Source organism: Nicotiana tomentosiformis, chromosome 8, assembly GCF_000390325.3.
Source record: "Nicotiana tomentosiformis chromosome 8, ASM39032v3, whole genome shotgun sequence".
NCBI classification, from domain to species: Eukaryota; Viridiplantae; Streptophyta; class Magnoliopsida; order Solanales; family Solanaceae; genus Nicotiana; species Nicotiana tomentosiformis.
The window spans coordinates 89,000,365-89,015,201 of NC_090819.1; positions in this window are offsets into that span (position 1 = coordinate 89,000,365).

Below are 14,837 nucleotides of genomic sequence, written 5' to 3' on the forward strand. Positions count from 1 at the left end.
ACTTTTTTAGATACTCTTCAAACAAAGAATTCATATAAGCATACACCTTGGCATTTATTTTCTTCCCTTTAGTATTTTTTTATGCAACTTCTAATCCCTATCAATGAAGTGGGTTGTCAAATACATATAATTTATTCTTTACAATAAAGTCCATGTATCTGTTGTGAGGCAAATATTTAGTTGTACTTCTCTAAAAGATCTTCTTAGATTTTGCTTTAATTCGCCGTAAACTTCATAACAATCCTTTGTTATTGTTCTACGAGAAGGAAGATGAAATAGTGGTTGAGTCATTCTCATAAACATCATAAAGCCTTCCTTTTCTACAAAACTAAATGGTAGTTCATCAATAACTATCATCTCAATTAAGGCCCTCCTAACCACTTCTTGATCAAATTTCCAAAGTGATGCTCCATCATTTTGGCAAGATTGAAAATTTATTTTTGTTTGACTATTATCTTTATCAATGTTAGGTGGGTATTCTTTGCATCTAGTCAAATGATTTTTCAATCCTATTGTTCCATTCCTAGATGTATTAGCAGCATAAGCTTGCTTACAATGCCTAGACCTTGCTTTACCGACCCCATTTACATCAAATTTATCAAAATGTAGCCAAACTTCGGATCTAGGTTGCATGGCTTTTTTTTTCTTAGAATCTTGAGTATTAATTTTGTTGGTGTTGCTATCTTCAGTAATAGGTAAACTTTCAATTGAACCGACATCACTTACTCTACTTTCATCTCCCATATATATAAAATTAAAATAAATATAAACACAAATTAAGACTAATTCTAACAAATTGAGACTAATGCTAAGTTGCTAACAAATTGAGAACTTGCTCATAGAATTGAACACTTTTGGGAACAGACTCATCATTTTTAACTCACTAGATTTATGTCCAATGACTTTTGATGACATTCACATTCACTGTATATAGTAAATTGTAAAGTAATTTTTTGGACATTCTTAAGTGCAAACAACAGTAAATTAGAATCAAGGAAAGAAGTAAGCCTTTGAATAACATAGATCTTCATTATTTCAGCATCAAGTGGATTAAAATACCATGATATGAAAAACTGATCTAAATTGATATAAAAGAAGCTAACCAAACTAAAAGTGTTCTATATGCATAATAATAGGGCATTCAATAAGCAAAAAAGATGACATAAGTACATTGTACATCTCTCGTGCTAATACCTATAAAATGTAGGAAATGTGTGCATCTTCAAGTACATTACAATTTACATGCATGCCTTAATTCATTCATTATGAGTACCAGCTTATTCTCCAGTTTGGTAGTGAGCTTTGCTATTCCAAAGCAGCAGAGTGGAGAAGTTTTGCAGTACGTTCAAAAGGCAAGTAAACATCATAAGTATAATACATTATGTGTTATAAAAGGTAAAGGAAAGATCATTTACATGGTCCTAAAAGGTGGCATAAACCTTAATATAGCCAATTACTCATAAATAACAGAGAAATTTAAATGGAAAACTATTTACAACATTTACAATATATCTAGTGAGATAAAAATAATGAGTTAAAGTTCATCAAAAGTCATTGAACTGGGCAACCAACTCACCCGAACAGATCTCAATTTAAATGTCTAACTGTCTTCCTTTCATACGATATGGAACAAAGACTTGGGATTAAGAATAACAATGGTCTTATTGAATTAAAAATGTGCACTTTTGTTATGCGAAAAGCTTTACCACGATATCAATAGCTCAAAATAAAGTTTGAGATGAATCATTCAACTCCCATCTCATACCCAACCTGCCGCCGCAAAGAAATCCAACTCTATTTTTTAATTACTAGGTGCTTAAAGTTTCATAATAAATCTGACATATACAATAGTCAAGAAATTTCGAGATATTTACTAAAATAACATTCCTTCTCCAACAGTACAACTATTATTATAAAAAAAACTGAAGATTGAAGAATGAAAAGTTATGAACCTGTTGAAGAGTTGAAGATTCAAGAATAAAGGTAAAAAATGAGGAAACCAACAGTCACACTTGAGATTCATTGGCACCGAAGTCGTGAAGTCGTCGTGACGTCGTCTCTATCGCACTCCAGTACTTAGGTTTCTCAGTTCTCACTTCTCTGAGTTCTCCCTCACAGCCGATCTCTTCAGTATATGTTAGGTTTCTAATTACTAATTCCTATAGTGACGTGAAACTAGGGAAAAGGGGTAAGGAAGTTGGGCCTAGTCTTATTGGGTTGGGCTGGGCAGTGTAGAGATACAACATTAAAACTTGGGCTGGGCAGTATAGGTCCTACATGAAATTCTTTAAAAATTCGGTATTTCGGTATACCTAAATTTCAAGATCCTAATACCGAGGACCTTACTGTTATACAAAAATACCGAAAATTTAATACCGAACTATACCGAAATATCGAAAAAACTCAAACCGAAATAGCGAATTAATTCGGTCCGGTTCGGAACTCGGTTTTTCAGATTTTATGCCCACCCTAGTCCCTTACTCGATTTATTTTATCAGGAATCGGGCCGACTTATGGGTTCGGTTCACCCGTATATAGATAGTCCTCTCGTTTCTCGGAGAGTAAGTTTTACGGAAATGACGAGGAACGACATGAGTTTTGTGATCTCTTCTTCAACACGATGTGACACCAAACGACAGAGAAATCGAAACGTCCCGTCAGTCATTTCATTATGACCTCAAATGTGTGTCAGCCATCGGTTGGCTACCCCTAGACACGAAATGTCGTGGAAACCCTATAAATATCCCCTCATTCATTCATTTTTCACTTTTCATCCAAACTTCTACCCTCGTGTCTTCAGGAATTCATTACCCTTTTATACTCTAGCATTTTTACCTTCGTTACTCAAAATTTCTCAGTACGTTGCAGAATTTTTACTCATCCTCTACTCAAGCTAACACATCTGAGCTTTTAACTTTCACCATTTCTCTATCTTTTTCAAGTTTTTCCAAGATAACAATGGCCAAAACATCCAAATTTGTTCCTCAAAAGGTCGCTTCTATCTCCCAACCGACTGCCAAAATTAACAAAACCGCTCCAGATGTGGTCGATCTCGAGAGGTCTGCCGCTAATGTGGCTACGGATGAACCGGCTCTTGAACCTCCCTTGAATATGTTCATTTCTGGGGGTTGTTCGGTCGCTGACGACTTCAAAGTTGAGAATCCCTCTTCGATGTAGGGTCGGCGTGAGGAGGCATCGAGATATATTTGCTTAATCATCAAAGATGACCTCCCCACAGTCCGAAAGGACTGCAACTGGGATGACAAGGACATAGTGGTCCCCGACTCTGAGGAGGCCAGCCATTACTACCCATGTTGAGGGATACCTAAGTGTTTACACTTATCCCTTCACACTTGGCCCGGTGGACCCGCTCATTTTAGACTTCTGTAAGAGGTACGAAGTATGCCTCGGTCAGATCCACCCATCGTTGTGGAGAATCGTAATCCTCCTTCGATTTTTTGTGAACAAGATCGACTCTTGTCAGCTCACCGTGGATCATCTACTCCACCTGTACAGTCCCCGAATCTTTCGAGGGGGATTGATAAAGCTCATGTTTTGGGCTAGTAAAGCCCCATTCTCAAGCATCGATGAAGGTCGGGATCGAGGCTGGCAGGGACACTTTGTCCGGGTGAGGATCTTGGACTTGATTCCAGCTGAATTTAGGCTATTCCCTGAGAAGTGGAATGCATCACGTAAGTACAACTTTCCTTTGAATGTTGATTTCATGCTCATCTCCTTTTTCCTCATTGGTATTCGTGGTGGTGCATCTGTTGCTCAAGTCCCAAATGTTGTCCCTCGGATAAAGGAGTGGATCAAACACATTGTCTCATAGATGCCCTATTCCGAGCGCTCGTGGCGCAAACTCTCAAAGGGTCATTGGGAGGCCCGTTCCCATGGTAAGATCTCTTTCCCGAATAAGTTGCGCTAGGCTTCTTCTTCTAGCATCACGTTATTATTTCCTTTTTGCATGTTTTCCTAAGACCGTCGAGCTTAGGCCTCCGATCTGGGACGAGGACTTAACTGCTGATTCTTCTACTTCGGGGCAGCCCGGAGCCACAACAGGAGAGAAGAAAAGGAAGAGGGCCCTAAGTTCCCCGAGCTTGGAGAAAAAGAAACCAAGGAGAAGGTTGGTTCGTAAGTCAAAGGAAAGCTCCAACTCCCGAGTGCCTGACTCGGACTCACTCTACCGGCTCAGGGACGAGCCTGAGGAGGACGAAATTTTTGTGGCTCACGAGCCGTCTGTCCCTGAGGAGCAGGTGGCAGCCAAGGGGGAAACGGCGGAGGCTAATCCCCCTCAAGTGCACGAAGCTGGTGCAGGGGCGAGGGTCAAGACACCATCTCTGCCTCGCCCGGTGTCATAGAAATTTTAGGATCGCCTTCGTTCACGGAGTCTATGTTTGATGAAGCCCGAGCGACGATGGAGCGATCCAACGAAGGGGTCCATGGAGCGGGCGATCCCCTTCGATGCTTCTTTGATGGTATGGACTCAACCGCCCTGGAAGATTTCACCGGGTTGGGCGATTTAGAGGTGTCGAGGAAAAGTCCATCCTCGGAGGTCGGAGGTTGGCGGGTCGAACTTGAGCCCGAGATTGATCAATAGGTTCCCCGCCCCGAACACAGATCCTGGTCGGAGGCGGTCTGTTGTTATCACCGTTCCGGAGGATGCCCGGGTTCTTTCCCCCTGTAGGGATAGCTAGTTACCTCCGATGCCTGGTAACCGAAGAAAACCAAGCAAAAAGGAACGAGGTGGATGTGCTATGCTTGTTCAACGAAGCACAACAGGTGCTGAATCGGGTAAGGTGTTATCACACTCTTTTATCTTCGGGTTCAGTTTTTGATGGCTCTAATGCCTTTAGGACGAGCTCGAAACACACACTTAAATTATGTTCGCTAATCAAATATAGTATAATATAATACCGTATCCACAGAGATTGGATTTAAATAGTATTCTCATAGTTTCTAGCTTTAAATGATTTCTAACTATTGAGATTTGGTTCAACAATTCGTATCCACAGAGATTTGGTTCAAAAATTGAGATTTAAATGATTTCTAACTTAAATTAACTAAGAGTCTAAAGCTATTGACTAATGACAATCGAAACAAGGAATAAACAAAGAAAGTTATCAGTGGAAGAATATAGGGTTTTGATAGGATAGGTGGAAGATAGTTGTTTGGGATCTAACTCTAGATAATTCACTTCTAATATTCAAGTGAGTCTCTTGAATTCACTCAATTATTAGTTCAAACGTCGAGTAAAAACTCCTCTCTTGATTAAGTTTTAATCTCACAAGATGAACCAATTTAAGCACGTGAAGATATGCAAGAATGCGTAGTGGATTGGTCTTTAGGAGAACCTCTCTCGATTATCCTCCTAACTACATTTAATTAATGATTCAACTAGCCTCTTTTGATTACTAAGAAGAATGAATGAACTCAACCAACAATATAATGCAAAGATATCACAAGTTATGCCTCTCTCGATTACATGAACAAATGAATATAGATGCAACAGTTAAATCATCCAAAAACTCTTCAATACATAAAACTAGAGTTATAATCCACAAACAATCATCAATACACCAAATTCATCAAACCCTAAAGAGAACTACTCCATAGATATGGAGCAATTCATCTCAAATATAATAAAAGTATAGGAAAACATAAATTCAAACCAAACTCGGGTCTTGAGTGAGGAAGGAATGATGAAATCCTTGTGCTTTTGCTCATCCAACTCCTCATTGGCTTCCTTAGGTCTAAAGTATGTCCAAAGTCCAGAAAATAACGTTTTTATGTATTTATACCAAGTAGGGTCGGGCCCAAACGAAATCACCCTTTCCTACTCGAAATAGGAAAACTTGCAAACTTAATGCTTTTCATGCGTCGCACTATGCTACTCCCAGTGCGTCGCATTAGTGCAATTTTCTCGGTCGTAAACTCTCTGAACTTAGATTGTCTGATAGAATTTTGTACCGATGCTACGCACTATGTCACACACTATGCCTAGCATTAGTGTATTTTTCTTTCAGACCTCGGAAACCCATCCTTTGAACTTTGTCAATCTTCTGACATAAATTTACCCTACTGCGTCGCACTATAAGTTTCCCATTGCGTCGCACTAGTGCATTTCTTCAATTGTTGCTTCTTCCTTGATTTTTGATGTCCATAAGTGATCCTCCACCCTCGAACACAATCCCGGCTTAATCCTTTGGGCTTTTACTCAGATTTTAAAACTTCAAATAGCTCGAATTAGTTCTTTAACATCTACATAAGTTGGAATCATTCCTACAAGTCATAAAATACGCAATAAATGCAAAATACTACCAATTAAAGCTCAACACAAGTAAAGTGCAGTGAATTAGAGTGTAATAAGCGACTAAAATACGGGATTATAGCCTACCATGAATACTCCACACTTAAACCATTGCTCGTCCTCGAGCAATCAAACTATACTTCATATAGACACGACCTTTTTAAACAACTCTCCTAACTCATCACACCAAGAATATTTAAAATTGATTAAGTACAATATCATAACATCCTCGCCTCAAGATTTGACTCACAAGCTCCACGCATTATTTATAACCCGCTCACTTACTCTAACATAGAGGTCAACGACATTACCTTTCCTTCGTGAATCAAGTGCCCTCACACAACAATGGAGAGTAGTTCCACACACAATAAAATTTAAGAACAATTAGGAACTCAAGATAGAAAGAATTCGCTCACTCTCAGAAACAACATTCATGTGCGACAAAAGACGTACCATAAGCTTGCCCATGATGTAATACTCTACTAATTGAGCTCATTCAGTCAAGGATCAAGTAGGACTTCAACTAGTTGTAATGTAGGCTGCGGGACGGGTAGGAGAAATTTAGATATAAGAGTGACTACACCTCCCTAAGTACTTTAATACATACAATTAACCATTCAAAAACCCACACTTATGTCAAACCATGACTCCACCTTCACATCAATATACATTAACTCCCTACTTCTTTAAGCACAATTACATCAAGTTACCACTATCAAAGAACACTTTTCACAATCATACACTTATTATTTTCTTTTTTTTCAATTCAAGTGGCTCTTACTTCTTCAAAACAATGCACATTTATCCTTATTTCAATAATTCCACTCAAAATCCAAACCAACCACCCCAAACTATAACTTTTACAAAGTTCATAACAAATTCAAGTGCTCACGAGAGGTACACGGTTCATATAGATGGTCAATTCAAACAAATGGGTAAGGCTTGCAATGTGGTTGCCAAGGAAAGAGGATTACAGGCTCAAAGGGGTTAACTAAGATACATAACAATTAGGTGGGTAAAAACATATAACTGGCTCAACAAAGAAATACCTATATCACTTCCAAGACTTAATACAACTACTATTTTGCTTTGCAAACACACGGGGAAAATTCTAGACATCAAATGCAATGCACCGAATAACATAAAACCTCTCACACACATGGCACATAACTCACTCAATATTGGATTATCAAGACACTCTAGTCAAAGCAGTTAAGCAAAGTTAAGATCATACAGTTTAAGGTACTATACAAGAGTCAAAATTGAGCCTAAGCATCACAACTAAAGCACTCACTATTCTCAAGGCATAATAAAGTCAAGAGACATTGCTTTCAATTCAAATCATAGCAGCTGGCATCGACGGAGTCCCAACTTCGAACGGCGGGGGAGAAAATTGAGGCCCGATCCCAAAAAATCAATGACCTCCAGTCTCAACTGGGCTCGGCCGCCGCAGAACGGGATACCCTTGCCAAGGAGCTTAAAGCAGCCAAGTTAGTGGCCGAAACAACCAGGGCTGACGCCGATGAGATAGTGGCCAGTACAAAGCTGACGCTGAGGCAGCCTAGGATCGCCTGAAAGTTATTGTCGAATACGTGAAATGGCAGTCCTGAAGGGAGGCTCTCGAGGAAGTTTATGCCCCGGGTTTTGACTTAACGGTCGAGATCAAAAACGTTAAGAGGCTCGAGGCCAAGGACAAAAAGTTGGCATTTCCCGAGAACGAGGAAGGCTCAGAGGGCTCTGACGGATCCGAGGGCGGAGAAGACCCCGATGGTGACGAGGCGGGCTCCGGCGAAGATCAGGCTTAGGCGCCTAGTAGAGTTTTCTTTGTTTTTGTATTTTTGTATATTTTGTTGAGGCCGTTTGGCCTTAGTAAAGATCTTTATATATATACAAGGTTTTTCTTTTTTTCCTTTGGCAATTTTCAAGTTTGTTTCTTTTGGCTTTTTCTTTATGATTGCAAAGATTTCAAATGCCTTAGCACGTAGTAATAAGGTCTTGTTCGGAGGTTCGAACAAGGCTTGTTTTTTATGTGATTTTGTTTATAACTCGTGGGGGCTTGGTATGACCGGAAGCTTTCCCCAAAGTGCTTATTTGGAAGTTTTTAGATTATAATTTTTCCGAGGGTAGCCTTTGGACCGGTTTGGAAATTTTGAAGGCATTATGTTTTGGTTACGGGTTTCGGACGTCTCCGAGCCATTTCTAGGATGACCGTAGCCTATTAAGTTTGGGTATTGCCTAATAGGCTTATTACCCTGGGCTTCGATGCCCGAGCTATCCGGGCTTGCCTAGGACGACAGTCCCCGAATAGGGGTGGCCATAGCCTTTAAAGTTCGGGCACTGCCTAATAGGTTTTTATGCCCCTTGGCTTCGATAGCCCGAGTTGTCCGAGTTTGCCTTGGATGACAATCCCCAAGTGGGGTGATCCCTTGGATCCGAATAGAGGTGGCCCTTGGCCCCAATGTCCTTAAGGAGCAAAATGTGGTGATTTTTAAGAGACAACATATGTATCTGCAAAGTAGAAACTTTCTTTCATTTCTGTGCGCAACATACAAGATGGAAAATGTGTACAAGCTTCGTGTTATGGCTTAGGTGATTTATGTGGGCACGATTCATTTGACCGTTTGTCCCTTACAATAAATCATATCCACCAAGCCCAGATTGTTCGAGCACAAAGTTTCCTTCCTCGCTAAAATCATTATCAAGGGTGATGGCCCCCAGTATCCGAGGCCGATTATAGAGAGGGTTCGGATACTGTTGATGTGACCCTTGACTCCGGTTCATAGCCGGTCTTCAATTCTAAGTTAGCACGATCCACTGTTGCCTCGTTAAAAACCTTGCCAAAAACCCATTTGGGAGAAAATCGATTCAAGGAAAAAAGAGTGCAATGCGTGCTTTCATGCCTAATAACTACATCATTCTTTAGACGTTACCTGCAAGTGTTAGTTCAATTCGTAATATAGGTAAAGAAAAGAATGAGTGGGTTGTACCTTAGCAGTAGTACTGTTTTAAGTGGGTCACATTCCAGTTGTTCGATAGTCTCTCACCATTACCTGCTTCGAATTTGTATGACCCTTTGCTGGTGATCTCGATAATTCGATATGGACCTTCCCAAATCGGTCCCAGCTTGCCTTCGTTCGGGTTCCAGGTGTTTAGTGTCACTTTTCTTAACACCAAGTCCCCGATATTGAAGTGTCAGAGGTTGGCTCTCCGGTTGTAATATATTTCGATCCGTTGTTTTTGGGCGGCCAACCGGATGAAGGCGGCCTCGCGCCTTTTGTCCAACAGTTTCAGACTCGTGCTCATGGCCTCATTATTTGACTCTTCGGTCACATATCGGAACCTGAGACTCGGTTCCCCTACTTCGACCGGTATTAGCGCTTTAGCACCATAGACCACGGGGTAGCCCCGGTACTAGATTTTGAGGTTGTTCGATATGCCCACAGGACTTCGGGCAAAATTTCCTTCCATTTACCTTTGGCGTCGGCCAACCTCTTCTTAAGATTCTGGAGTATGGTTTTGTTCGTAGATTCTGCCTACTTGTTTCCACTAAGGTGGTAGGGTGTCGATAAGATCCTTTTGATCTTATGGTCCTCAAAAAATTTACTCACTTTATTGTCGATGAACACTTCCCATTGTTGCAAACGATCTCGGCCGGCATTCCGAACCGGCATATTATGTGGTCCCAAATGAAGTCAATAACTTCTTTCTCCCTGACTTTCTCAAATGCCTAGGCTTCCACCCATTTAGAAATATAGTCAGTCATAAATAATATAAATTGAGCCTTACCATGTGCCTATGGCAGGGGGTCAACGATGTCCATTCCCCATTTCATGAATGGCCAGGGCGATAAGACCGAATGTAGCAGCTCACCGGGCTAATGAATCATCGGTGCATGTCTCTGACATCCGTCGCATTTTCGTACGAACTCCTTTGTGTCTTTTTCTATGTCGATCCAGTAGTATCCGACTCTAATTATCTTACGAACCAACGATTCAGCATCCGAATGATTCCCACAGGTGCCTTCGTGAACTTCTCTCAAAACATACTCGGTATCTCCCGGTCCCAGACATATGGCGAGTGGGCCATCAAACGTTCTCCTGAATAGGCTGTTGTGTTTGGACAAGCTGAACCTGGCCGCCTTCGTGCGCAAAACTCTCAATTCTTTAGGGTACGAGGGCATTTTTCTGGTCTTTAGATAATCTATATACTTGTTTCTCTAATCCCATGTTAAGCTTGTCGAGTTTATCTAGGCATGGCCTTCCTCCACTACCGATCTCATGAGTTGTACAACCGTTCCCGAGTTGAATTCATCACCATCAACCGACGATCCTAAGTTGGCAAGAGCATCGATTTCGCTGTTTTGATCTCGAGGTATATGTTGCAAAGTCCATTCCTTGAACCAATGTAACGCCGCCTGTAGTTTATCCACGTACCTTCGCATTCGTTCTTCTTTGACTTCGAACGTTCCATTGACTTGGTTCACCACAAGGAGGGAATCACACTTAGCTTCAATCACCTCGGCCCCCAGGCTTTTATCCAGTTTGAGACCTGCAATCATGGCCTCTTACTCGACCTCGTTATTAGTCAATTTTATAGGTCTAAAAGATTGCCTAACTATATTACCCATCGGTGGCTTCAACACGATGCCAAGTTCGGACCCCTTTGCGTTCGAGGCACCGTTTGTAAAGAGGGTCTAGATTCCGGAGGAGGTCCCCGATTTCAACAACAACTCCTTCTTGACCTCGGGTATTAGGACCGATGTGAAGTCGGCCACGAAGTCCGCCAAAATTTGAGATTTGATGGCGGTTCGGGGTCGATATTCGATATCGTACCCGCTGATTTCCATGGCCCATTTGGCCAATCATTTCAAGAATTCGGGCTTATGCATTATGTTCCTCAACGGGTAAGTAGTCACGATAGATATAGGATTGCATTGAAAATACGATTTTAACTTCCTAGAGGCGCTTAGCAAAGCGAGCGCCAATTTTTCCAGGTGAGGATACCTAGTTTCGGCCTGGCCCAGAGTTCTGCTAACATAGTAGATAGGAAATTACGTACCTTCTTCTTCCCGGACTAGGACTCCACTTTTCACTAACTCGGATACCGCTAAGTACAGGTACAACTGTTCATCTGCCTTCGGAGTATGAAGCAAAGGCGGGCTCAAACGGTACCGCTTGAGTTCTTCCAAGGCTTGTTGACACTTCGGGGTCCATGAGAAATTATTTTTCTTCTTCTTCTATAACAAGAAGAACTGATGACTCTTGTCGGAGAACCTTGAAATGAATCGGCCCAAAGCGGTTATGCGCCCGGTTAACCTTTGAACGGCCTTGACATTGTCCACCACTGTAATGTCCTCTATGGCCTTGATTTTATCGGGGTTGATCTCGATTCCCCGGTTATATACCATAAATCCGAGAAATCTCCCGGATCCGACTCCGAATGCGCATTTTTCCAGGTTGAGCTTCATATTATATTTCTTCAATATGTTGAAGGTTTCATGAAAATATTTCAAATGGTCCTCTGCTCGCAGGGACTTAACTAACATATCGTCAATGTAAACCTCCATTAATTTTCCTATTTGGTCTTCGAACATCCGATTTACTAGGTGTTGGTAAGTGGCACCGGCGTTTTTTAGTCCGAAAGGCATCACGTTATAGAATTAGGTGTCGTACTTAGTGATGAAGTTTTTTCCTGGTCGTCCGGGTCCATTCGAATTTGGTTGTACCTGGAATAGGCATCGAGAAAATTGAGAATCTCGTGGATAGCCGTCCCATCGATCATGCGATCGATGTTGGGCGGAGGGAAAGAGTCCTTGGGGCATGCCTTATTCAAGTCTTTGTAGTCTACATACATTCTTAATTTATTCCCCTTTTTGGGACTACCACTACGTTTGCTAACCAATCTGGGTATTTAACCTCCCGGATGGACCTTATTTTAAGGAGCTTTGATACCTCGTCTTTGATGAATGCATGCTTGACTTCGAACTGAGGCCTCATTTTCTGTTTGCCCAGGTGGAACTTCATATCCAGGCTTAGCTTATGGGTCGTTATCTCCGGCGGGATCCCTGTCATGTCGAGGTGGGACCAAGCGAAACAATCTATGTTAGCCATAAGGAATTTAATGAGTTTATTCCTGAGCTCGGGATTTAATCCCGTGCCCAGGTATACCTTACGATCGGGCAGGTGCTCGATCAATATGACTTGCTCCAGTTCTTCGACCATTGATTTGGTGGCATCGGAATTGTCGGGGACTATGAAAGATCTGGGAACTTCGTAATCGTCATCCTTATCCGTCCCCCGCTTCTCCAGTTTGGTCGGGGCCGGTGTCGGTGATTTCTATTGGGTTCCTTCCTTGGCGAACGAACTCGGATCCTTTGGTGTAGAAAGTGCGGATATCGGAACCACCTCGTCGATCGTGAACATCTCTTTTGCTTCCGGTTGCTCTCTGTAAACTGTTTTAATCCCTCCTGATGTTGGGAATTTCAACACCCGGTTTAGTGTCGAGGGTACTGCCCTCATGTTGTGAATACACGGCCTCCCGAACAGAGCATTGTATCTCATATCTCCTTCGATCACGTAGAACTTTGCCTCCTGAATGGCTCCGACGGTGTTCACCGGTAGTGTTATCTCCCCTTTAGTGGTCTCATATGCCATGTTGAATCCATTTAGAACTCGAACTGTAGGCACAATTTGGTCTTGTAGACCCAGCTGCTCTACGACTCTCGATCTGATGATATTGGCCGAGCTACCTGGATTAATTAACACATGCTTAACTCGAGATTTATTTATGAGTACAGATATTACAAGTGCATCATTGTGTGGCTGCACGATGCCTTCAACGTCCTCGTCATTGAAAGATAAGGTTCCTTCTGGCATGTAATCTCGAGTCCATTTTTCTCTAGTGATGGACAATTTGGTGCGCTTTAACATCGGCCCCTGGGGGACGTCGACCCCACTGATGACCATGTTAATGATGTGCTGAGGTTCTTCCTGCTCGATCTGCTTATTAGAGTCCCTATTCCTGAAATGGTTTTTGGCTCGATCGCTCAGGAACTCTCAGAGATGTCCGTTGTTGAATAACCGGGCTACTTCCTCTCTCAATTGTCGGCAATCTTCCGTTCTGTGGCCGTGAGTGCTGTGATACTTACACATTATGTTTGGGTCCATTTGGTGTCTTTGATGCATCCGATGGCATATACGATGGCAGCAACATCGACATTGAAGTTGTACTCCGATAACTTTGGCGCTTCTTTAGGCCCGATAGGCCTGTCAAAACCACTTTTGCTCATGAGTCCCCGGTTATTTTGACCTCGATCGCTTCACCTTTCACTTCTCACAGGATTTTGTCCAAACCCATTTCCTCTTCGGTCCCCATTGTATGGTTAATACCGATCCCTATTTGATCTCGGTTCACGATCAATATCTCTTTTGGGTCTGTCGATAGTTCTGATAGGGTAAACGGACCCGGAAGGGTCCCCAAGCTGATCATCTTCGACCTTAATTTTTGATTGATACTTGTTATGTATGTCGGCCCAAGTTACAGCTGGATACGCTACCAGATTTTCTTCAACTGTTGTGAAGCCAATGAGCTTCGAGCATTGAGTCCTTGGGTGAAGGCCTAAACGGCCCAATCGTACGCAACTGGAGGCAGGTCCATCCGTTCCATTTGAAACCAGGACACGAATTCCCTAAGCATCTCATTGTCCCTCTGTTTCACTTTGAAAAGGTCTGACTTCCTGGTCTCGACCTTGATGGCCCCGGCGTGTGCTTTCACGAAGGAGTCTGTAAGTATAGCAAACGAGTCAATAGAATTAGGGGGTAAGTTGTGATACCATATCATAGCTCCCTTCGACAAAGTTTTCCCAAATATTTTTAGCAGGACGGACTCGATCTCATCCTCCTCCAAGTCGTTCCCTTTGATGGCGCATGTGTAGGAGGTCACATGCTCATTTGAGTCAGTTGTTCCGATGTACTTAGGAATTTCGGGCATGCGGAACTTCTTTGGAATTGGCTTCGGAGCCGCGCTCGGAGGGAAAGGTTTCTGAACAAACTTCTTGGAATCCAGACCCTTCAATATCGGTGGTGCTCCTGGGATTTGGTCGACCCTGGAATTGTATGTTTCCACATTTTTGTCATTGGCCTCAATTTGTTTTTCTCCAGATTCTACCCGTTTTGTCAGTTCCTCGAGCTTTTTTATGATCTCGGGGTTCGTCCCGGGTTCAGCTTCACTCGGACTCTCCGTAATTGGTTCATTTTTGCGAGTGATTTCCCGAGACAGCTCAGGCTCAATTCTGCTAGGGCGGCTTTGGTTCTGCAGCTGGTCTATCGCTGCCTGTTGGGCCTGCAGCATTTCGAAGATCACTCGGAAGTTGATCTCACCTCCTTCACCGTCGTGTGTATTTTGGGCTGTTGATCGGACTCCTCGCGGATGCTGTTCTCAGGATCGGTAGGCAGATTCGCATTGATTGCCACATGTGAGTTAGTGTCGATCGGGTCCGCGATCGGAACTCCGCTGGGATCGATAGGGA